Raw genomic sequence first — 25,060 nt, forward strand, 5'->3', positions numbered from 1 at the left:
CACCGTTTCTTAGAAATTAATTCTATTCTAATTCTTTGTGGCTGATCATTACACACCGAAAATTCAAAAAATGTTGACCGTGACTCGGATTTTTTAGCATGTACTTCAAACGTCATAGATTAGGAGTTATGAATTAGGGTTCAATTTTCAGCACTCTTCTATTGTTTCCTGCACACCGTTTCTAAGAAATTAATTCTATTCTAATTCATTGTGCCTGATCATTACACACGGAAATTTCAAAAAATGTTGACCGTGACTCGGATTTTTTAGCATGTACTTCAAACGTAACAAATTAGGATTTATGACTTAGAGTTTGATTTTAAGCACTCTTCTATTGTTTCCTGCACACCGTTTCTAAGAAATTAATTCTATTCTAATTCATTGTGCCTGATCATTACACACGGAAATTTCAAAAAATGTTGACGGTGACTCGGATTTTTTTGCATGTACTTCAAACGTAACAGATTAGGATTTATGAATTAGGGTTTGATTTTAAGCACTCTTCTATTGTTTCCTGCACACCGTTTCTAAGAAATTAATTCTATTCTAATTCATTGTGCCTGATCATTACACACGGAAATTTCAAAAAATGTTGACCGTGACTCGGATTTTTTTGCATGTACTTCAAACGTAACAGATTAGGATTTATGAATTAGGGTTCGATTTTCAGCACTCTTCTATTGTTTCATGCACACCGTTTCTTAGAAATTAATTCTATTCTAATTGTTTGCGGCTGATCATTACACACCGAAAATTCAAAAAATGTTGACCGTGACTCGGATTTTTTAGCATGTACTTCAAACGTCACAGATTAGGATTTATGAATTAGGGTTCAATTTTCAGCACTCTTCTATTGTTTCCTGCACACCGTTTCTAAGAAATTAATTCTATTCTAATTCATTGTGCCTGATCATTACACACGGAAATTTCAAAAGATGTTGACCGTCACTCGGATTTTTTATCATGTACTTCAAACGTCACAGATTAGGATTTATGAATTAGGGTTCAATTTTCAGCTATCTTCTATTGTTTCCTACACACTGTTTCTAAGAAATTAATTCTATTCTAATTCATTGTGCCTAATCATTACCCACGGAAATTTAAAAAAATGTTGACCGTGACTCGGATTTTTTAGCATGTACTTCAAACGTCACAGATTAAGATTTATGAATTAGGGTTCGATTTTCTGCACTCTTCTATTGTTTCATGCACACCGTTTCTTAGAAATTAATTCTATTCTAATTCATTCTGCCTGATCATTACACACGGAAATTTCAAAAAATGTTGACCGTGACTCGGATTTTTTAGCATGTACTTCAAACGTAACAGATTAGGATTTATGAATTAGGGTTCAATTTTCAGCACTCTTCTATTGTTTCCTGCACACCGTTTCTAAGAAATTAATTCTATTCTAATTCATTGTGCCTAATCATTACACACGGAAATTTCAAAAAATGTTGACCGTGACTCGGATTTTTTTGCATGTACTTCAAACGTTACAGATTAGGATTTATGAATTAGGGTTCAATTTTCAGCACTCTTCTATTGTTTCATGCACACCGTTTCTTAGAAATTAATTCTATTCTAATTCTTTGTGGCTGATCATTACACACCGAAAATTCAAAAAATGTTGACCGTGACTCGGATTTTTTAGCATGTACTTCAAACGTCATAGATTAGGAGTTATGAATTAGGGTTCAATTTTCAGCACTCTTCTATTGTTTCCTGCACACCGTTTCTAAGAAATTAATTCTATTCTAATTCATTGTGCCTGATCATTACACACGGAAATTTCAAAAAATGTTGACCGTGACTCGGATTTTTTAGCATGTACTTCAAACGTAACAAATTAGGATTTATGACTTAGAGTTTGATTTTAAGCACTCTTCTATTGTTTCCTGCACACCGTTTCTAAGAAATTAATTCTATTCTAATTCATTGTGCCTGATCATTACACACGGAAATTTCAAAAAATGTTGACGGTGACTCGGATTTTTTTGCATGTACTTCAAACGTAACAGATTAGGATTTATGAATTAGGGTTTGATTTTAAGCACTCTTCTATTGTTTCCTGCACACCGTTTCTAAGAAATTAATTCTATTCTAATTCATTGTGCCTGATCATTACACACGGAAATTTCAAAAAATGTTGACCGTGACTCGGATTTTTTTGCATGTACTTCAAACGTAACAGATTAGGATTTATGAATTAGGGTTCGATTTTCAGCACTCTTCTATTGTTTCATGCACACCGTTTCTTAGAAATTAATTCTATTCTAATTGTTTGCGGCTGATCATTACACACCGAAAATTCAAAAAATGTTGACCGTGACTCGGATTTTTTAGCATGTACTTCAAACGTCACAGATTAGGATTTATGAATTAGGGTTCAATTTTCAGCACTCTTCTATTGTTTCCTGCACACCGTTTCTAAGAAATTAATTCTATTCTAATTCATTGTGCCTGATCATTACACACGGAAATTTCAAAAGATGTTGACCGTCACTCGGATTTTTTATCATGTACTTCAAACGTCACAGATTAGGATTTATGAATTAGGGTTCAATTTTCAGCTATCTTCTATTGTTTCCTACACACTGTTTCTAAGAAATTAATTCTATTCTAATTCATTGTGCCTAATCATTACCCACGGAAATTTAAAAAAATGTTGACCGTGACTCGGATTTTTTAGCATGTACTTCAAACGTCACAGATTAAGATTTATGAATTAGGGTTCGATTTTCTGCACTCTTCTATTGTTTCATGCACACCGTTTCTTAGAAATTAATTCTATTCTAATTCATTCTGCCTGATCATTACACACGGAAATTTCAAAAAATGTTGACCGTGACTCGGATTTTTTAGCATGTACTTCAAACGTAACAGATTAGGATTTATGAATTAGGGTTCAATTTTCAGCACTCTTCTATTGTTTCCTGCACACCGTTTCTAAGAAATTAATTCTATTCTAATTCATTGTGCCTGATCATTACACACGGAAATTTCAAAAAATGTTGACCGTGACTCGGATTTTTTAGCATGTACTTCAAACGTAACAAATTAGGATTTATGACTTAGAGTTTGATTTTAAGCACTCTTCTATTGTTTCCTGCACACCGTTTCTAAGAAATTAATTCTATTCTAATTCATTGTGCCTGATCATTACACACGGAAATTTCAAAAAATGTTGACGGTGACTCGGATTTTTTTGCATGTACTTCAAACGTAACAGATTAGGATTTATGAATTAGGGTTTGATTTTAAGCACTCTTCTATTGTTTCCTGCACACCGTTTCTAAGAAATTAATTCTATTCTAATTCATTGTGCCTGATCATTACACACGGAAATTTCAAAAAATGTTGACCGTGACTCGGATTTTTTTGCATGTACTTCAAACGTAACAGATTAGGATTTATGAATTAGGGTTCGATTTTAAGCACTCTTCTATTGTTTCCTGCACACCGTTTCTTAGAAATTAATTCTATTCTAATTCATTGTGCCTAATCATTACACACGGAAATTTCAAAAAATGTTGACCGTGACTCGGATTTTTTAGCATGTACTTCAAACGTAACAAATTAGGATTTATGACTTAGGGTTTGATTTTAAGCACTCTTCTATTGTTTCCTGCACACCGTTTCTAAGAAATTAATTCTATTCTAATTCATTGTGCCTGATCATTACACACGGAAAATTCAAAAAATGTTGACCGTGACTCGGATTTTTTAGCATGTACTTCAAACGTCACAGATTAGGATTTATGAATTAGGGTTCAATTTTCAGCACTCTTCTATTGTTTCCTGCACACCGTTTCTAAGAAATTAATTCTATTCTAATTCATTGTGCCTGATCATTACACACGGAAATTTCAAAAAATGTTGACGGTGACTCGGATTTTTTAGCATGTACTTCAAACGTAACAAATTAGGATTTATGACTTAGAGTTTGATTTTAAGCACTCTTCTATTGTTTCCTGCACACCGTTTCTAAGAAATTAATTCTATTCTAATTCATTGTGCCTAATCATTACACACGGAAATTTCAAAAAATGTTGACCGTGACTCGGATTTTTTTGCATGTACTTCAAACGTTACAGATTAGGATTTATGAATTAGGGTTCAATTTTCAGCACTCTTCTATTGTTTCATGCACACCGTTTCTTAGAAATTAATTCTATTCTAATTCTTTGTGGCTGATCATTACACACCGAAAATTCAAAAAATGTTGACCGTGACTCGGATTTTTTAGCATGTACTTCAAACGTCATAGATTAGGAGTTATGAATTAGGGTTCAATTTTCAGCACTCTTCTATTGTTTCCTGCACACCGTTTCTAAGAAATTAATTCTATTCTAATTCATTGTGCCTGATCATTACACACGGAAATTTCAAAAAATGTTGACGGTGACTCGGATTTTTTAGCATGTACTTCAAACGTAACAAATTAGGATTTATGACTTAGAGTTTGATTTTAAGCACTCTTCTATTGTTTCCTGCACACCGTTTCTAAGAAATTAATTCTATTCTAATTCATTGTGCCTAATCATTACACACGGAAATTTCAAAAAATGTTGACGGTGACTCGGATTTTTTAGCATGTACTTCAAACGTAACAAATTAGGATTTATGACTTAGAGTTTGATTTTAAGCACTCTTCTATTGTTTCCTGCACACCGTTTCTAAGAAATTAATTCTATTCTAATTCATTGTGCCTAATCATTACACACGGAAATTTCAAAAAATGTTGACCGTGACTCGGATTTTTTTGCATGTACTTCAAACGTAACAGATTAGGATTTATGAATTAGGGTTCGATTTTCAGCACTCTTCTATTGTTTCATGCACACCGTTTCTTAGAAATTAATTCTATTCTAATTGTTTGCGGCTGATCATTACACACCGAAAATTCAAAAAATGTTGACCGTGACTCGGATTTTTTAGCATGTACTTCAAACGTCACAGATTAGGATTTATGAATTAGGGTTCAATTTTCAGCACTCTTCTATTGTTTCCTGCACACCGTTTCTAAGAAATTAATTCTATTCTAATTCATTGTGCCTGATCATTACACACGGAAATTTCAAAAGATGTTGACCGTCACTCGGATTTTTTATCATGTACTTCAAACGTCACAGATTAGGATTTATGAATTAGGGTTCAATTTTCAGCTATCTTCTATTGTTTCCTACACACTGTTTCTAAGAAATTAATTCTATTCTAATTCATTGTGCCTAATCATTACCCACGGAAATTTAAAAAAATGTTGACCGTGACTCGGATTTTTTAGCATGTACTTCAAACGTCACAGATTAAGATTTATGAATTAGGGTTCGATTTTCTGCACTCTTCTATTGTTTCATGCACACCGTTTCTTAGAAATTAATTCTATTCTAATTCATTCTGCCTGATCATTACACACGGAAATTTCAAAAAATGTTGACCGTGACTCGGATTTTTTAGCATGTACTTCAAACGTAACAGATTAGGATTTATGAATTAGGGTTCAATTTTCAGCACTCTTCTATTGTTTCCTGCACACCGTTTCTAAGAAATTAATTCTATTCTAATTCATTGTGCCTGATCATTACACACGGAAATTTCAAAAAATGTTGACCGTGACTCGGATTTTTTAGCATGTACTTCAAACGTAACAAATTAGGATTTATGACTTAGAGTTTGATTTTAAGCACTCTTCTATTGTTTCCAGCACACCGTTTCTAAGAAATTAATTCTATTCTAATTCATTGTGCCTAATCATTACACACGGAAATTTCAAAAAATATTGACCGTGACTCGGATTTTTTTGCATGTACTTCAAACGTTACAGATTAGGATTTATGAATTAGGGTTCAATTTTCAGCACTCTTCTATATTTTCATGCACACCGTTTATTAGAAATTAATTCTATTCTAATTCTTTGTGGCTGATCATTACACACCGAAAATTCAAAAAATGTTGACCGTGACTTGGATTTTTTAGCATCTACTTCAAACGTCACAGATTAGGATTTATGAATTAGGGTTCAATTTTCAGCACTCTTCTATTGTTTCCTGCACACTGTTCCTAAGAAATTAATTCTATTCTAATTCATTGTGCCTGATCGTTACACACGGAAAATTTAAAAAATGTTGACCGTGACTTGGATTTTTTAGCAAGTACTTCAAACGTCACAGATTAGGATTTATGAATTAAGGTTCAATTTTCAACACTCTTCTATTGTTTCCTGCACACCGTTTCTAAGAAATTAATTCTATTCTAATTCATTGTGCCTGATCATTACACACGGAAATTTCAAAAAATGTTTACCGTGACTCGGATTTTTTAGCATGTACTTCAAACGTAACAAATTAGGATTTATGACTTAGGGTTTTATTTTAAGCACTCTTCTATTGTTTCCTGCACACCGTTTCTAAGAAATTAATTCTATTCTAATTCATTGTGCCTGATCATTACACACGGAAATTTCAAAAAATGTTGACCGTGACTCGGATTTTTTAGCATGTACTTCAAACGTAACAAATTAGGATTTATGACTTAGAGTTTGATTTTAAGCACTCTTCTTTTGTTTCCTGCACACCGTTTCTAAGAAATTAATTCTATTCTAATTCATTGTTCCTGATCATTACACACGGAAATTTCAAAAAATGTTGACGGTGACTCGGATTTTTTTGCATGTACTCCAAACGTAACAGATTAGGATTTATGAATTAGGGTTTGATTTTAAGCACTCTTCTATTGTTTCCTGCACACCGTTTCTTACAAATTAATTCTATTCTAATTCATTGTGCCTGATCATTACACACGGAAATTTCAAAAAATGTTGACCTTGACTCGGATTTTTTAGCATGTACTTCAAACGTCACAGATTAGGAGTTATGAATTAGGGTTCAATTTTCAGCACTCTTCTATTGTTTCCTGCACACCGTTTCTAAGAAATTAATTCTATTCTAATTCATTGTGCCTGATCATTACACACGGAAATTTCAAAAAATGTTGACCGTGACTCGGATTTTTTTGCATGTACTTCAAACGTAACAGATTAGGATTTATGAATTAGGGTTCGATTTTAAGCACTCTTCTATTGTTTACTGCACACCGTTTCTTAGAAATTAATTCTATTCTAATCATTGTGCCTAATCATTACACACGGAAATTTCAAAAAATGTTGACCGTGACTCGGCTTTTTTAGCATGTACTTCAAACGTAACAAATTAGGATTTATGACTTAGAGTTTGATTTTAAGCACTCTTCTATTGTTTCCTGCACACCGTTTCTAAGAAATTAATTCTATTCTAATTAATTGTGCCTGATCATTACACAAGGAAATTTCAAAAAATGTTGACCGTGACTCGGATTTTTTTGCATGTACTTCAAACGTAACATATTAGGATTTATGAATTAGGGTTCAATTTTCAGCACTCTTCTATTGTTTCATGCACACAGTTTCTTAGAAATTAATTCTATTCTAATTCTTTGTGGCTGATCATTACACACCGAAAATTCAAAAAATGTTGACCGTGACTTGGATTTTTTAGCATGTACTTCAAACGTCACAGATTAGGATTTATGAATTAGGGTTCAATTTTCAGCACTCTTCTATTGTTTCCTGCACACCGTTCCTAAGAAATTAATTCTATTCTAATTCTTTGTGCCTGATCGTTACACACGGAAAATTTAAAAAATGTTGACCGTGACTCGGATTTTTTAGCAAGTACTTCAAACGTCACAGATTAGGATTTATGAATTAGGGTTCAATTTTCAGCACTCTTCTATTGTTTCCTGCACACCGTTTCTAAGAAATTAATTCTATTCTAATTCATTGTGCCTGATCATTACACACGGAAATTTCAAAAAATGTTTACCGTGACTCGGATTTTTTAGCATCTACTTCAAACGTAACAAATTAGGATTTATGACTTAGGGTTTTATTTTAAGCACTCTTCTATTGTTTCCTGCACACCGTTTCTGAGAAATTAATTCTATTCTAATTCATTGTGCCTGATCATTACACACGGAAATTTCAAAAAATGTTGACCGTGACTCGGATTTTTTAGCATGTACTTCAAACGTAACAAATTAGGATTTATGACTTAGAGTTTGATTTTAAGCACTCTTCTATTGTTTCCTGCACACCGTTTCTAAGAAATTAATTCTATTCTAATTCATTGTGCCTGATCATTACACACGGAAATTTCAAAAAATGTTGACGGTAACTCGGATTTTTTTGCATGTACTTCAAACGTAACAGATTAGGATTTATGAATTAGGGTTTGATTTTAAGCACTCTTCTATTGTTTCCTGCACACCGTTTCTTAGAAATTAATTCTATTCTAATTCATTGTACCTGATCATTACACACGGAAATTTCAAAAAATGTTGACCGTGACTCGGATTTTTTAGCATGTACTTCAAACGTCACAGATTAGGAGTTATGAATTAGGGTTCAATTTTCAGCACTCTTCTATTGTTTCCTGCACACCGTTTCTAAGAAATTAATTCTATTCTAATTCATTGTGCCTGATCATTACACACGGAAATTTCAAAAAATGTTGACCGTGACTAGGATTTTTTTGCATGTACTTCAAACGTAACAGATTAGGATTTATGAATTAGGGTTCGATTTTAAGCACTCTTCTATTGTTTCCTGCACACCGTTTCTTAGAAATTAATTCTATTCTAATTCATTGTGCCTAATCATTACACACGGAAATTTCAAAAAATGTTGACCGTGACTCGGATTTTTTAGCATGTACTTCAAACGTAACAAATTAGGATTTATGACTTAGAGTTTGATTTTAAGCACTCTTCTATTGTTTCCTGCACACCGTTTCTAAGAAATTAATTCTATTCTAATTCATTGTGCCTGATCATTACACAAGGAAATTTCAAAAAATGTTGACCGTCACTCGGATTTTTTTGCATGTACTTCAAACGTAACAGATTAGGATTTATGAATTAGGGTTCGATTTTAAGCACTCTTCTATTGTTTCCTGCACACCGTTTCTTAGAAATTAATTCTATTCTAATTCATTGTGCCTGATCATTACACACGGAAATTTCAAAAAATGTTGACCGTGACTCGGATTTTTTAGCATGTACTTCAAACGTAACAAATTAGGATTTATGACTTAGGGTTTGATTTTAAGCACTCTTCTATTGTTTCCTGCACACCGTTTCTAAGAAATTAATTCTATTCTAATTCATTGTGCCTGATCATTACACACGGAAAATTCAAAAAATGTTGACCGTGACTCGGATTTTTTAGCATGTACTTCAAACGTCACAGATTAGGAGTTATGAATTAGGGTTCAATTTTCAGCACTCTTCTATTGTTTCCTGCACACCGTTTCTAAGAAATTAATTCTATTCTAATTCATTGTGCCTGATCATTACTCACGGAAATTTCAAAAAATGTTGACCGTGACTCGGATTTTTTAGCATGTACTTCAAAGGTCACAGATTAGGAGTTATGAATTAGGGTTCAATTTTCAGCACTCTTCTATTGTTTCCTGCACACCGTTTCTAAGAATTTAATTCTATTCTAATTCATTGTGCCTGATCATTACACACGGAAATTTCAAAAAATTTTGACCGTGACTCGGATTTTTTAGCATGTACTTCAATCGTAACAAATTAGGATTTATGACTTAGAGTTTGATTTTAAGCACTCTTCTATTGTTTCCTGCACACCGTTTCTAAGAAATTAATTCTATTCTAATTCATTGTGCCTGATCATTACACACGGAAATTTAAAAAAATGTTGACGGTGACTCGGATTTTTTTGCATGTACTTCAAACGTAACAGATTAGGATTTATGAATTAGGGTTTGATTTTAAGCACTCTTCTATTGTTTCCTGCACACCGTTTCTTAGAAATTAATTCTATTCTAATTCATTGTGCCTGATCATTACACACGGAAATTTCAAAAAATGTTGACCGTGACTCGGATTTTTTAGCATGTACTTCAAACGTCACAGATTAGGAGTTATGAATTAGGGTTCAATTTTCAGCACTCTTCTATTGTTTCCTGCACACCGTTTCTAAGAAATTAATTCTATTCTAATTCATTGTGCCTGATCATTACACACGGAAATTTCAAAAAATGTTGACCGTGACTCGGATTTTTTAGCATGTACTTCAAACGTCACAGATTAGGAGTTATGAATTAGGGTTCAATTTTCAGCACTCTTCTATTGTTTCCTGCACACCGTTTCTAAGAAATTAATTCTATTCTAATTCATTGTGCCTGATCATTACACACGGAAATTTCAAAAAATGTTGACCGTGACTCGGATTTTTTAGCATGTACTTCAAACGTAACAAATTAGGATTTATGACTTAGAGTTTGATTTTAAGCACTCTTCTATTGTTTCCTGCACACCGTTTCTAAGAAATTAATTCTATTCTAATTCATTGTGCCTGATCATTACACACGGAAATTTCAAAAAATGTTGACCGTGACTCGGATTTTTTTGCATGTACTTCAAACGTAACAGATTAAGATTTATGAATTAGGGTTCGATTTTAAGCACTCTTCTATTGTTTCCTGCACACCGTTTCTTAGAAATTAATTCTATTCTAATTCATTGTGCCTAATCATTACACACGGAAATTTCAAAAAATGTTGACCGTGACTCGGATTTTTTAGCATGTACTTCAAACGTAACAAATTAGGATTTATGACTTAGAGTTTGATTTTAAGCACTCTTCTATTGTTTCCTGCACACCGTTTCTAAGAAATTAATTCTATTCTAATTCATTGTGCCTGATCATTACACACGGAAATTTCAAAAAATGTTGACGGTAACTCGGATTTTTTTGCATGTACTTCAAACGTAACAGATTAGGATTTATGAATTAGGGTTTGATTTTAAGCACTCTTCTATTGTTTCCTGCACACCGTTTCTTAGAAATTAATTCTATTCTAATTCATTGTACCTGATCATTACACACGGAAATTTCAAAAAATGTTGACCGTGACTCGGATTTTTTAGCATGTACTTCAAACGTCACAGATTAGGAGTTATGAATTAGGGTTCAATTTTCAGCACTCTTCTATTGTTTCCTGCACACCGTTTCTAAGAAATTAATTCTATTCTAATTCATTGTGCCTGATCATTACACACGGAAATTTCAAAAAATGTTGACCGTGACTAGGATTTTTTTGCATGTACTTCAAACGTAACAGATTAGGATTTATGAATTAGGGTTCGATTTTAAGCACTCTTCTATTGTTTCCTGCACACCGTTTCTTAGAAATTAATTCTATTCTAATTCATTGTGCCTAATCATTACACACGGAAATTTCAAAAAATGTTGACCGTGACTCGGATTTTTTAGCATGTACTTCAAACGTAACAAATTAGGATTTATGACTTAGAGTTTGATTTTAAGCACTCTTCTATTGTTTCCTGCACACCGTTTCTAAGAAATTAATTCTATTCTAATTCATTGTGCCTGATCATTACACACGGAAAATTCAAAAAATGTTGACCGTGACTCGGATTTTTTAGCATGTACTTCAAACGTCACAGATTAGGAGTTATGAATTAGGGTTCAATTTTCAGCACTCTTCTATTGTTTCCTGCACACCGTTTCTAAGAAATTAATTCTATTCTAATTCATTGTGCCTGATCATTACTCACGGAAATTTCAAAAAATGTTGACCGTGACTCGGATTTTTTAGCATGTACTTCAAAGGTCACAGATTAGGAGTTATGAATTAGGGTTCAATTTTCAGCACTCTTCTATTGTTTCCTGCACACCGTTTCTAAGAATTTAATTCTATTCTAATTCATTGTGCCTGATCATTACACACGGAAATTTCAAAAAATGTTGACCGTGACTCGGATTTTTTAGCATGTACTTCAATCGTAACAAATTAGGATTTATGACTTAGAGTTTGATTTTAAGCACTCTTCTATTGTTTCCTGCACACCGTTTCTAAGAAATTAATTCTATTCTAATTCATTGTGCCTGATCATTACATACGGAAATTTAAAAAAATGTTGACGGTGACTCGGATTTTTTTGCATGTACTTCAAACGTAACAGATTAGGATTTATGAATTAGGGTTTGATTTTAAGCACTCTTCTATTGTTTCCTGCACACCGTTTCTTAGAAATTAATTCTATTCTAATTCATTGTGCCTGATCATTACACACGGAAATTTCAAAAAATGTTGACCGTGACTCGGATTTTTTAGCATGTACTTCAAACGTCACAGATTAGGAGTTATGAATTAGGGTTCAATTTTCAGCACTCTTCTATTGTTTCCTGCACACCGTTTCTAAGAAATTAATTCTATTCTAATTCATTGTGCCTGATCATTACACACGGAAATTTCAAAAAATGTTGACCGTGACTCGGATTTTTTAGCATGTACTTCAAACGTCACAGATTAGGAGTTATGAATTAGGGTTCAATTTTCAGCACTCTTCTATTGTTTCCTGCACACCGTTTCTAAGAAATTAATTCTATTCTAATTCATTGTGCCTGATCATTACACACGGAAATTTCAAAAAATGTTGACCGTGACTCGGATTTTTTAGCATGTACTTCAAACGTAACAAATTAGGATTTATGACTTAGAGTTTGATTTTAAGCACTCTTCTATTGTTTCCTGCACACCGTTTCTAAGAAATTAATTCTATTCTAATTCATTGTGCCTGATCATTACACACGGAAATTTCAAAAAATGTTGACCGTGACTCGGATTTTTTTGCATGTACTTCAAACGTAACAGATTAAGATTTATGAATTAGGGTTCGATTTTAAGCACTCTTCTATTGTTTCCTGCACACCGTTTCTTAGAAATTAATTCTATTCTAATTCATTGTGCCTAATCATTACACACGAAAATTTCAAAAAATGTTGACCGTGACTCGGATTTTTTAGCATGTACTTCAAACGTAACAAATTAGGATTTATGACTTAGGGTTTGATTTTAAGCACTCTTCTATTGTTTCCTGCACACCGTTTCTAAGAAATTAATTCTATTCTAATTCATTGTGCCTGATCATTACACACGGAAAATTCAAAAAATGTTGACCGTGACTCGGATTTTTTAGCATGTACTTCAAACGTCACAGATTAGGATTTATGAATTAGGGTTCAATTTTCAGCACTCTTCTATTGTTTCCTGCACACTGTTTCGAAGAAATTAATTCTATTCTAATTCATTGTGCCTGATCATTACACACGGAAATTTCAAAAAATGTTGACCGTGACTCGGATTTTTTAGCATGTACTTCAAACGTAACAAATTAGGATTTATGACTTAGAGTTTGATTTTAAGCACTCTTCTATTGTTTCCTGCACACCGTTTCTAAGAAATTAATTCTATTCTAATTCATTGTGCCTAATCATTACACACGGAAATTTCAAAAAATGTTGACCGTGACTCGGATTTTTTTGCATGTACTTCAAACGTTACAGATTAGGATTTATGAATTAGGGTTCAATCTTCAGCACTCTTCTATTGTTTCATGCACACCGTTTCTTAGAAATTAATTCTATTCTAATTCTTTGTGGCTGATCATTACACACCGAAAATTCAAAAAATGTTGACCGTGACTTGGATTTTTTAGCATGTACTTCAAACGTCACAGATTAGGATTTATGAATTAGGGTTCAATTTTCAGCACTCTTCTATTGTTTCCTGCACACCGTTTCTAAGAAATTAATTCTATTCTAATTCATTGTGCCTGATCATTACACACGGAAATTTCAAAAAATGTTGACCGTGACTCGGATTTTTTAGCATGTACTTCAAACGTCACAGATTAGGAGTTATGAATTAGGGTTCAATTTTCAGCACTCTTCTATTGTTTCCTGCACACCGTTTCTAAGAAATTAATTCTATTCTAATTCATTGTGCCTGATCATTACACACGGAAATTTCAAAAAATGTTGACCGTGACTCGGATTTTTTAGCATGTACTTCAAACGTCACAGATTAGGAGTTATGAATTAGGGTTCAATTTTCAGCACTCTTCTATTGTTTCCTGCACACCGTTTCTAAGAAATTAATTCTATTCTAATTCATTGTGCCTGATCATTACACACGGAAATTTCAAAAAATGTTGACCGTGACTCGGATTTTTTAGCATGTACTTCAAACGTAACAAATTAGGATTTATGACTTAGAGTTTGATTTTAAGCACTCTTCTATTGTTTCCTGCACACCGTTTCTAAGAAATTAATTCTATTCTAATTCATTGTGCCTGATCATTACACACGGAAATTTCAAAAAATGTTGACCGTGACTCGGATTTTTTTGCATGTACTTCAAACGTAACAGATTAAGATTTATGAATTAGGGTTCGATTGTAAGCACTCTTCTATTGTTTCCTGCACACCGTTTCTAAGAAATTAATTCTATTCTAATTCATTGTGCCTGATCATTACACACGGAAATTTCAAAAAATGTTGACCGTGACTCGGATTTTTTAGCATGTACTTCAAACGTAACAAATTAGGATTTATGACTTAGAGTTTGATTTTAAGCACTCTTCTATTGTTTCCTGCACACCGTTTCTAAGAAATTAATTCTATTCTAATTCATTGTGCCTGATCATTACACACGGAAATTTCAAAAAATGTTGACCGTGACTCGGATTTTTTTGCATGTACTTCAAACGTAACAGATTAAGATTTATGAATTAGGGTTCGATTTTAAGCACTCTTCTATTGTTTCCTGCACACCGTTTCTTAGAAATTAATTCTATTCTAATTCATTGTGCCTAATCATTACACACGAAAATTTCAAAAAATGTTGACCGTGACTCGGATTTTTTAGCATGTACTTCAAACGTAACAAATTAGGATTTATGACTTAGGGTTTGATTTTAAGCACTCTTCTATTGTTTCCTGCACACCGTTTCTAAGAAATTAATTCTATTCTAATTCATTGTGCCTGATCATTACACACGGAAAATTCAAAAAATGTTGACCGTGACTCGGATTTTTTAGCATGTACTTCAAACGTCACAGATTAGGATTTATGAATTAGGGTTCAATTTTCAGCACTCTTCTATTGTTTCCTGCACACTGTTTCGAAGAAATTAATTCTATTCTAATTCATTGTGCCTGATCATTACACACGGAAATTTCAAAAAATGTTGACCGTGACTCGGATTTTTTAGCATGTACTTCAAACGTAACAAATTAGGATTTATGACTTAGAGTTTGATTTTAAGCACTCTTCTATTGTTTCCTGCACACCGTTTCTAAGAAATTAATTCTATTCTAATTCATTGTGCCTAATCATTACACACGGAAATTTCAAAAAATGTTGACCGTGACTCGGATTTTTTTGCATGTACTTCAAACGTTACAGATTAGGATTTATGAATTAGGGTTCAATCTTCAGCACTCTTCTATTGTTTCATGCACACCGTTTCTTAGAAATTAATTCTATTCTAATTCTTTGTGGCTGATCATTACACACCGAAAATTCAAAAAATGTTGACCGTGACTTGGATTTTTTAGCATGTACTTCAAACGTCACAGATTAGGATTTATGAATTAGGGTTCAATTTTCAGCACTCTTCTATTGTTTCCTGCACACCGTTTCTAAGAAATTAATTCTATTCTAATTCATTGTGCCTGATCATTACACACGGAAATTTCAAAAAATGTTGACCGTGACTCGGATTTTTTAGCATGTACTTCAAACGTCACAGATTAGGAGTTATGAATTAGGGTTCAATTTTCAGCACTCTTCTATTGTTTCCTGCACACCGTTTCTAAGAAATTAATTCTATTCTAATTCATTGTGCCTGATCATTACACACGGAAATTTCAAAAAATGTTGACCGTGACTCGGATTTTTTAGCATGTACTTCAAACGTCACAGATTAGGAGTTATGAATTAGGGTTCAATTTTCAGCACTCTTCTATTGTTTCCTGCACACCGTTTCTAAGAAATTAATTCTATTCTAATTCATTGTGCCTGATCATTACACACGGAAATTTCAAAAAATGTTGACCGTGACTCGGATTTTTTAGCATGTACTTCAAACGTAACAAATTAGGATTTATGACTTAGAGTTTGATTTTAAGCACTCTTCTATTGTTTCCTGCACACCGTTTCTAAGAAATTAATTCTATTCTAATTCATTGTGCCTGATCATTACACACGGAAATTTCAAAAAATGTTGACCGTGACTCGGATTTTTTTGCATGTACTTCAAACGTAACAGATTAAGATTTATGAATTAGGGTTCGATTGTAAGCACTCTTCTATTGTTTCCTGCACACCGTTTCTTAGAAATTAATTCTATTCTAATTCATTGTGCCTAATCATTACACACGAAAATTTCAAAAAATGTTGACCGTGACTCGGATTTTTTTGCATGTACTTCAAACGTAACAGATTAAGATTTATGAATTAGGGTTCGATTTTAAGCACTCTTCTATTGTTTCCTGCACACCGTTTCTTAGAAATTAATTCTATTCTAATTCATTGTGCCTAATCATTACACACGAAAATTTCAAAAAATGTTGACCGTGACTCGGATTTTTTAGCATGTACTTCAAACGTAACAAATTAGGATTTATGACTTAGGGTTTGATTTTAAGCACTCTTCTATTGTTTCCTGCACACCGTTTCTAAGAAATTAATTCTATTCTAATTCATTGTGCCTGATCATTACACACGGAAAATTCAAAAAATGTTGACCGTGACTCGGATTTTTTAGCATGTACTTCAAACGTCACAGATTAGGATTTATGAATTAGGGTTCAATTTTCAGCACTCTTCTATTGTTTCCTGCACACTGTTTCGAAGAAATTAATTCTATTCTAATTCATTGTGCCTGATCATTACACACGGAAATTTCAAAAAATGTTGACCGTGACTCGGATTTTTTAGCATGTACTTCACACGTAACAAATTAGGATTTATGACTTAGAGTTTGATTTTAAGCACTCTTCTATTGTTTCCTGCACACCGTTTCTAAGAAATTAATTCTATTCTAATTCATTGTGCCTAATCATTACACACGGAAATTTCAAAAAATGTTGACCGTGACTCGGATTTTTTTGCATGTACTTCAAACGTTACAGATTAGGATTTATGAATTAGGGTTCAATCTTCAGCACTCTTCTATTGTTTCCTGCACACCGTTTCTAAGAAATTAATTCTATTCTAATTCTTTGTGGCTAATCATTACACACCGAAAATTCAAAAAATGTTGACCGTGACTTGGATTTTTTAGCATGTACTTCAAACGTTACAGATTAGGATTTATGAATTAGGGTTCAATCTTCAGCACTCTTCTATTGTTTCATGCACACCGTTTCTTAGAAATTAATTCTATTCTAATTCTTTGTGGCTGATCATTACACACCGAAAATTCAAAAAATGTTGACCGTGACTTGGATTTTTTAGCATGTACTTCAAACGTCACAGATTAGGATTTATGAATTAGGGTTCAATTTTCAGCACTCTTCTATTGTTTCCTGCACACCGTTTCTAAGAAATTAATTCTATTCTAATTCATTGTGCCTGATCATTACACACGGAAATTTCAAAAAATGTTGACCGTGACTCGGATTTTTTAGCATGTACTTCAAACGTCACAGATTAGGAGTTATGAATTAGGGTTCAATTTTCAGCACTCTTCTATTGTTTCCTGCACACCGTTTCTAAGAAATTAATTCTATTCTAATTCATTGTGCCTGATCATTACACACGGAAATTTCAAAAAATGTTGACCGTGACTCGGATTTTTTAGCATGTACTTCAAACGTCACAGATTAGGAGTTATGAATTAGGGTTCAATTTTCAGCACTCTTCTATTGTTTCCTGCACACCGTTTCTAAGAAATTAATTCTATTCTAATTCATTGTGCCTGATCATTACACACGAAAATTTCAAAAAATGTTGACCGTGACTCGGATTTTTTAGCATGTACTTCAAACGTAACAAATTAGGATTTATGACTTAGAGTTTGATTTTAAGCACTCTTCTATTGTTTCCTGCACACCGTTTCTAAGAAATTAATTCTATTCTAATTCATTGTGCCTGATCATTACACACGGAAATTTCAAAAAATGTTGACCGTGACTCGGATTTTTTTGCATGTACTTCAAACGTAACAGATTAAGATTTATGAATTAGGGTTCGATTGTAAGCACTCTTCTATTGTTTCCTGCACACCGTTTCTTAGAAATTAATTCTATTCTAATTCATTGTGCCTAATCATTACACACGAAAATTTCAAAAAATGTTGACCGTGACTCGGATTTTTTTGCATGTACTTCAAACGTAACAGATTAAGATTTATGAATTAGGGTTCGATTTTAAGCACTCTTCTATTGTTTCCTGCACACCGTTTCTTAGAAATTAATTCTATTCTAATTCATTGTGCCTAATCATTACACACGAAAATTTCAAAAAATGTTGACCGTGACTCGGATTTTTTAGCATGTACTTCAAACGTAACAAATTAGGATTTATGACTTAGGGTTTGATTTTAAGCACTCTTCTATTGTTTCCTGCACACCGTTTCTAAGAAATTAATTCTATTCTAATTCATTGTGCCTGATCATTACACACGGAAAATTCAAAAAATGTTGACCGTGACTCGGATTTTTTAGCATGTACTTCAAACGTCACAGATTAGGATTTATGAATTAGGGTTCAATTTTCAGCACTCTTCTATTGTTTCCTGCACACTGTTTCGAAGAAATTAATTCTATTCTAATTCATTGTGCCTGATCATTACACACGGAAATTTCAAAAAATGTTGACCGTGACTCGGATTTTTTAGCATGTACTTCAAACGTAACAAATTAGGATTTATGACTTAGAGTTTGATTTTAAGCACTCTTCTATTGTTTCCTGCACACCGTTTCTAAGAAATTAATTCTATTCTAATTCATTGTGCCTAATCATTACACACGGAAATTTCAAAAAATGTTGACCGTGACTCGGATTTTTTTGCATGTACTTCAAACGTTACAGATTAGGATTTATGAATTAGGGTTCAATCTTCAGCACTCTTCTATTGTTTCATGCACACCGTTTCTTAGAAATTAATTCTATTCTAATTCTTTGTGGCTGATCATTACACACCGAAAATTCAAAAAATGTTGACCGTGACTTGGATTTTTTAGCATGTACTTCAAACGTCACAGATTAGGATTTATGAATTAGGGTTCAATTTTCAGCACTCTTCTATTGTTTCCTGCACACCGTTTCTAAGAAATTAATTCTATTCTAATTCATTGTGCCTGATCATTACACACGGAAATTTCAAAAAATGTTGACCGTGACTCGGATTTTTTAGCATGTACTTCAAACGTCACAGATTAGGAGTTATGAATTAGGGTTCAATTTTCAGCACTCTTCTATTGTTTCCTGCACACCGTTTCTAAGAAATTAATTCTATTCTAATTCATTGTGCCTGATCATTACACACGGAAATTTCAAAAAATGTTGACCGTGACTCGGATTTTTTAGCATGTACTTCAAACGTCACAGATTAGGAGTTATGAATTAGGGTTCAATTTTCAGCACTCTTCTATTGTTTCCTGCACACCGTTTCTAAGAAATTAATTCTATTCTAATTCATTGTGCCTGATCATTACACACGGAAATTTCAAAAAATGTTTACCGTGACTCGGATTTTTTAGCATGTACTTCAAACGTAACAAATTAGGATTTATGACTTAGGGTTTGATTTTAAGCACTCTTCTATTGTTTCCTGCACACCGTTTCTAAGAAATTAATTCTATTCTAATTCATTGTGCCTGATCATTACACACGGAAAATTCAAAAAATGTTGACCGTGACTCGGATTTTTTAGCATGTACTTCAAACGTCACAGATTAGGATTTATGAATTAGGGTTCAATTTTCAGCACTCTTCTATTGTTTCCTGCACACCGTTTCGAAGAAATTAATTCTATTCTAATTCATTGTGCCTGATCATTACACACGGAAATTTCAAAAAATGTTGACCGTGACTCGGATTTTTTAGCATGTACTTCAAACGTAACAAATTAGGATTTATGACTTAGAGTTTGATTTTAAGCACTCTTCTATTGTTTCCTGCACACCGTTTCTAAGAAATTAATTCTATTCTAATTCATTGTGCCTAATCATTACACACGGAAATTTCAAAAAATGTTGACCGTGACTCGGATTTTTTTGCATGTACTTCAAACGTTACAGATTAGGATTTATGAATTAGGGTTCAATCTTCAGCACTCTTCTATTGTTTCATGCACACCGTTTCTTAGAAATTAATTCTATTCTAATTCTTTGTGGCTGATCATTACACACCGAAAATTCAAAAAATGTTGACCGTGACTTGGATTTTTTAGCATGTACTTCAAACGTCACAGATTAGGATTTATGAATTAGGGTTCAATTTTCAGCACTCTTCTATTGTTTCCTGCACACCGTTTCTAAGAAATTAATTCTATTCTAATTCATTGTGCCTGATCATTACACACGGAAATTTCAAAAAATGTTGACCGTGACTCGGATTTTTTAGCATGTACTTCAAACGTCACAGATTAGGAGTTATGAATTAGGGTTCAATTTTCAGCACTATTCTATTGTTTCCTGCACACCGTTTCTAAGAAATTAATTCTATTCTAATTCATTGTGCCTGATCATTACACACGGAAATTTCAAAAAATGTTGACCGTGACTCGGATTTTTTAGCATGTACTTCAAACGTCACAGATTAGGAGTTATGAATTAGGGTTCAATTTTCAGCACTCTTCTATTGTTTCCTGCACACCGTTTCTAAGAAATTAATTCTATTCTAATTCATTGTGCCTGATCATTACACACGGAAATTTCAAAAAATGTTGACCGTGACTCGGATTTTTTAGCATGTACTTCAAACGTAACAAATTAGGATTTATGACTTAGAGTTTGATTTTAAGCACTCTTCTATTGTTTCCTGCACACCGTTTCTAAGAAATTAATTCTATTCTAATTCATTGTGCCTGATCATTACACACGGAAATTTCAAAAAATGTTGACCGTGACTCGGATTTTTTTGCATGTACTTCAAACGTTACAGATTAGGATTTATGAATTAGGGTTCAATTTTCAGCACTCTTCTATTGTTTCATGCACACCGTTTCTTAGAAATTAATTCTATTCTAATTCTTTGTGGCTGATCATTACACACCGAAAATTCAAAAAATGTTGACCGTGACTTGGATTTTTTAGCATGTACTTCAAACGTCACAGATTAGGATTTATGAATTAGGGTTCAATTTTCAGCACTCTTCTATTGTTTCCTGCACACCGTTCCTAAGAAATTAATTCTATTCTAATTCATTGTGCCTGATCATTACACACGGAAAATTCAAAAAATGTTGACCGTGACTCGGATTTTTTAGCATGTACTTCAAACGTCACAGATTAGGATTTATGAATTAGGGTTCAATTTTCAGCACTCTTCTATTGTTTCCTGCACACCGTTTCGAAGAAATTAATTCTATTCTAATTCATTGTGCCTGATCATTACACACGGAAATTTCAAAAAATGTTGACCGTGACTCGGATTTTTTAGCATGTACTTCAAACGTAACAAATTAGGATTTATGACTTAGAGTTTGATTTTAAGCACTCTTCTATTGTTTCCTGCACACCGTTTCTAAGAAATTAATTCTATTCTAATTCATTGTGCCTAATCATTACACACGGAAATTTCAAAAAATGTTGACCGTGACTCGGATTTTTTTGCATGTACTTCAAACGTTACAGATTAGGATTTATGAATTAGGGTTCAATCTTCAGCACTCTTCTATTGTTTCATGCACACCGTTTCTTAGAAATTAATTCTATTCTAATTCTTTGTGGCTGATCATTACACACCGAAAATTCAAAAAATGTTGACCGTGACTTGGATTTTTTAGCATGTACTTCAAACGTCACAGATTAGGATTTATGAATTAGGGTTCAATTTTCAGCACTCTTCTATTGTTTCCTGCACACCGTTTCTAAGAAATTAATTCTATTCTAATTCATTGTGCCTGATTATTACACACGGAAATTTCAAAAAATGTTGACCGTGACTCGGATTTTTTAGCATGTACTTCAAACGTCACAGATTAGGAGTTATGAATTAGGGTTCAATTTTCAGCACTCTTCTATTGTTTCCTGCACACCGTTTCTAAGAAATTAATTCTATTCTAATTCATTGTGCCTGATCATTACACACGGAAATTTCAAAAAATGTTGACCGTGACTCGGATTTTTTAGCATGTACTTCAAACGTCACAGATTAGGAGTTATGAATTAGGGTTCAATTTTCAGCACTCTTCTATTGTTTCCTGCACACCGTTTCTAAGAAATTAATTCTATTCTAATTCATTGTGCCTGATCATTACACACGGAAATTTCAAAAAATGTTGACCGTGACTCGGATTTTTTAGCATGTACTTCAAACGTAACAAATTAGGATTTATGACTTAGAGTTTGATTTTAAGCACTCTTCTATTGTTTCCTGCACACCGTTTCTAAGAAATTAATTCTATTCTAATTCATTGTGCCTGATCATTACACACGGAAATTTCAAAAAATGTTGACCGTGACTCGGATTTTTTTGCATGTACTTCAAACGTTACAGATTAGGATTTATGAATTAGGGTTCAATTTTCAGCACTCTTCTATTGTTTCATGCACACCGTTTCTTAGAAATTAATTCTATTCTAATTCTTTGTGGCTGATCATTACACACCGAAAATTCAAAAAATGTTGACCGTGACTTGGATTTTTTAGCATGTACTTCAAACGTCACAGATTAGGATTTATGAATTAGGGTTCAATTTTCAGCACTCTTCTATTGTTTCCTGCACACCGTTCCTAAGAAATTAATTCTATTCTAATTCATTGTGCCTGATCGTTACACACGGAAAATTTAAAAAATGTTGACCGTGACTTGGATTTTTTAGCAAGTACTTCAAACGTCACAGATTAGGATTTATGAATTAGGGTTCAATTTTCAGCACTCTTCTATTGTTTCCTGCACACCGTTTCTAAGAAATTAATTCTATTCTAATTCATTGTGCCTGATCATTACACACGGAAATTTCAAAAAATGTTTACCGTGACTCGGATTTTTTAGCATGTACTTCAAACGTAACAAATTAGGATTTATGACTTAGGGTTTTATTTTAAGCACTCTTCTATTGTTTCCTGCACACCGTTTCTAAGAAATTAATTCTATTCTAATTCATTGTGCCTGATCATTACACACGGAAATTTCAAAAAATGTTGACCGTGACTCGGATTTTTTAGCATGTACTTCAAACGTAACAAATTAGGATTTATGACTTAGAGTTTGATTTTAAGCACTCTTCTTTTGTTTCCTGCACACCGTTTCTAAGAAATTAATTCTATTCTAATTCATTGTGCCTGATCATTACACACGGAAATTTCAAAAAATGTTGACCGTGACTCGGATTTTTTTGCATGTACTTCAAACGTAACAGATTAGGATTTATGAATTAGGGTTTGATTTTAAGCACTCTTCTATTGTTTCCTGCACACCGTTTCTTAGAAATTAATTCTATTCTAATTCATTGTGCCTGATCATTACACACGGAAATTTCAAAAAATGTAGACCTTGACTCGGATTTTTTAGCATGTACTTCAAACGTCACAGATTAGGAGTTATGAATTAGGGTTCAATTTTAAGCACTCTTCTATTGTTTCCTGCACACCGTTTCTAAGAAATTAATTCTATTCTAATTCATTGTGCCTGATCATTACACACGGAAATTTCAAAAAATGTTGACCGTGACTCGGATTTTTTTGCATGTACTTCAAACGTAACAGATTAGGATTTATGAATTAGGATTCGATTTTAAGCACTCTTCTATTGTTTCCTGCACACCGTTTCTTAGAAATTAATTCTATTCTAATTCATTGTGCCTAATCATTACACACGGAAATTTCAAAAAATGTTGACCGTGACTCGGATTTTTTAGCATGTACTTCAAACGTAACAAATTAGGATTTATGACTTAGAGTTTGATTTTAAGCACTCTTCTATTGTTTCCTGCACACCGTTTCTAAGAAATTAATTCTATTCTAATTCATTGTGCCTGATCATTACACAAGGAAATTTCAAAAAATGTTGACCGTGACTCGGATTTTTTTGTATGTACTTCAAACGTAACAGATTAGGATTTATGAATTAGGGTTCAATTTTCAGCACTCTTCTATTGTTTCATGCACACCGTTTCTTAGAAATTAATTCTATTCTAATTCTTTGTGGCTGATCATTACACACCGAAAATTCAAAAAATGTTGACCGTGACTTGGATTTTTTAGCATGTACTTCAAACGTCACAGATTAGGATTTATGAATTAGGGTTCAATTTTCAGCACTCTTCTATTGTTTCCTGCACACCGTTCCTAAGAAATTAATTCTATTCTAATTCATTGTGCCTGATCGTTACACACGGAAAATTTAAAAAATGTTGACCGTGACTCGGATTTTTTAGCATGTACTTCAAACGTAACAAATTAGGATTTATGACTTAGAGTTTGATTTTAAGCACTCTTCTATTGTTTCCTGCACACCGTTTCTAAGAAATTAATTCTATTCTAATTCATTGTGCCTGATCATTACACACGGAAATTTCAAAAAATGTTGACGGTAACTCGGATTTTTTTGCATGTACTTCAAACGTAACAGATTAGGATTTATGAATTAGGGTTTGATTTTAAGCACTCTTCTATTGTTTCCTGCACACCGTTTCTTAGAAATTAATACTATTCTAATTCATTGTGCCTGATCATTACACACGGAAATTTCAAAAAATGTTGACCGTGACTCGGATTTTTTAGCATGTACTTCAAACGTCACAGATTAGGAGTTATGAATTAGGGTTCAATTTTCAGCACTCTTCTATTGTTTCCTGCACACCGTTTCTAAGAAATTAATTCTATTCTAATTCATTGTGCCTGATCATTACACACGGAAATTTCAAAAAATGTTGACCGTGACTGGGATTTTTTTGCATGTACTTCAAACGTAACAGATTAGGATTTATGAATTAGGGTTCGATTTTA

The sequence above is a fragment of the Cucurbita pepo genome, chromosome 19, assembly GCF_057944985.1.
Source record: "Cucurbita pepo subsp. pepo isolate OVF chromosome 19, ASM5794498v1, whole genome shotgun sequence".
NCBI lineage: Eukaryota > Viridiplantae > Streptophyta > Magnoliopsida > Cucurbitales > Cucurbitaceae > Cucurbita > Cucurbita pepo.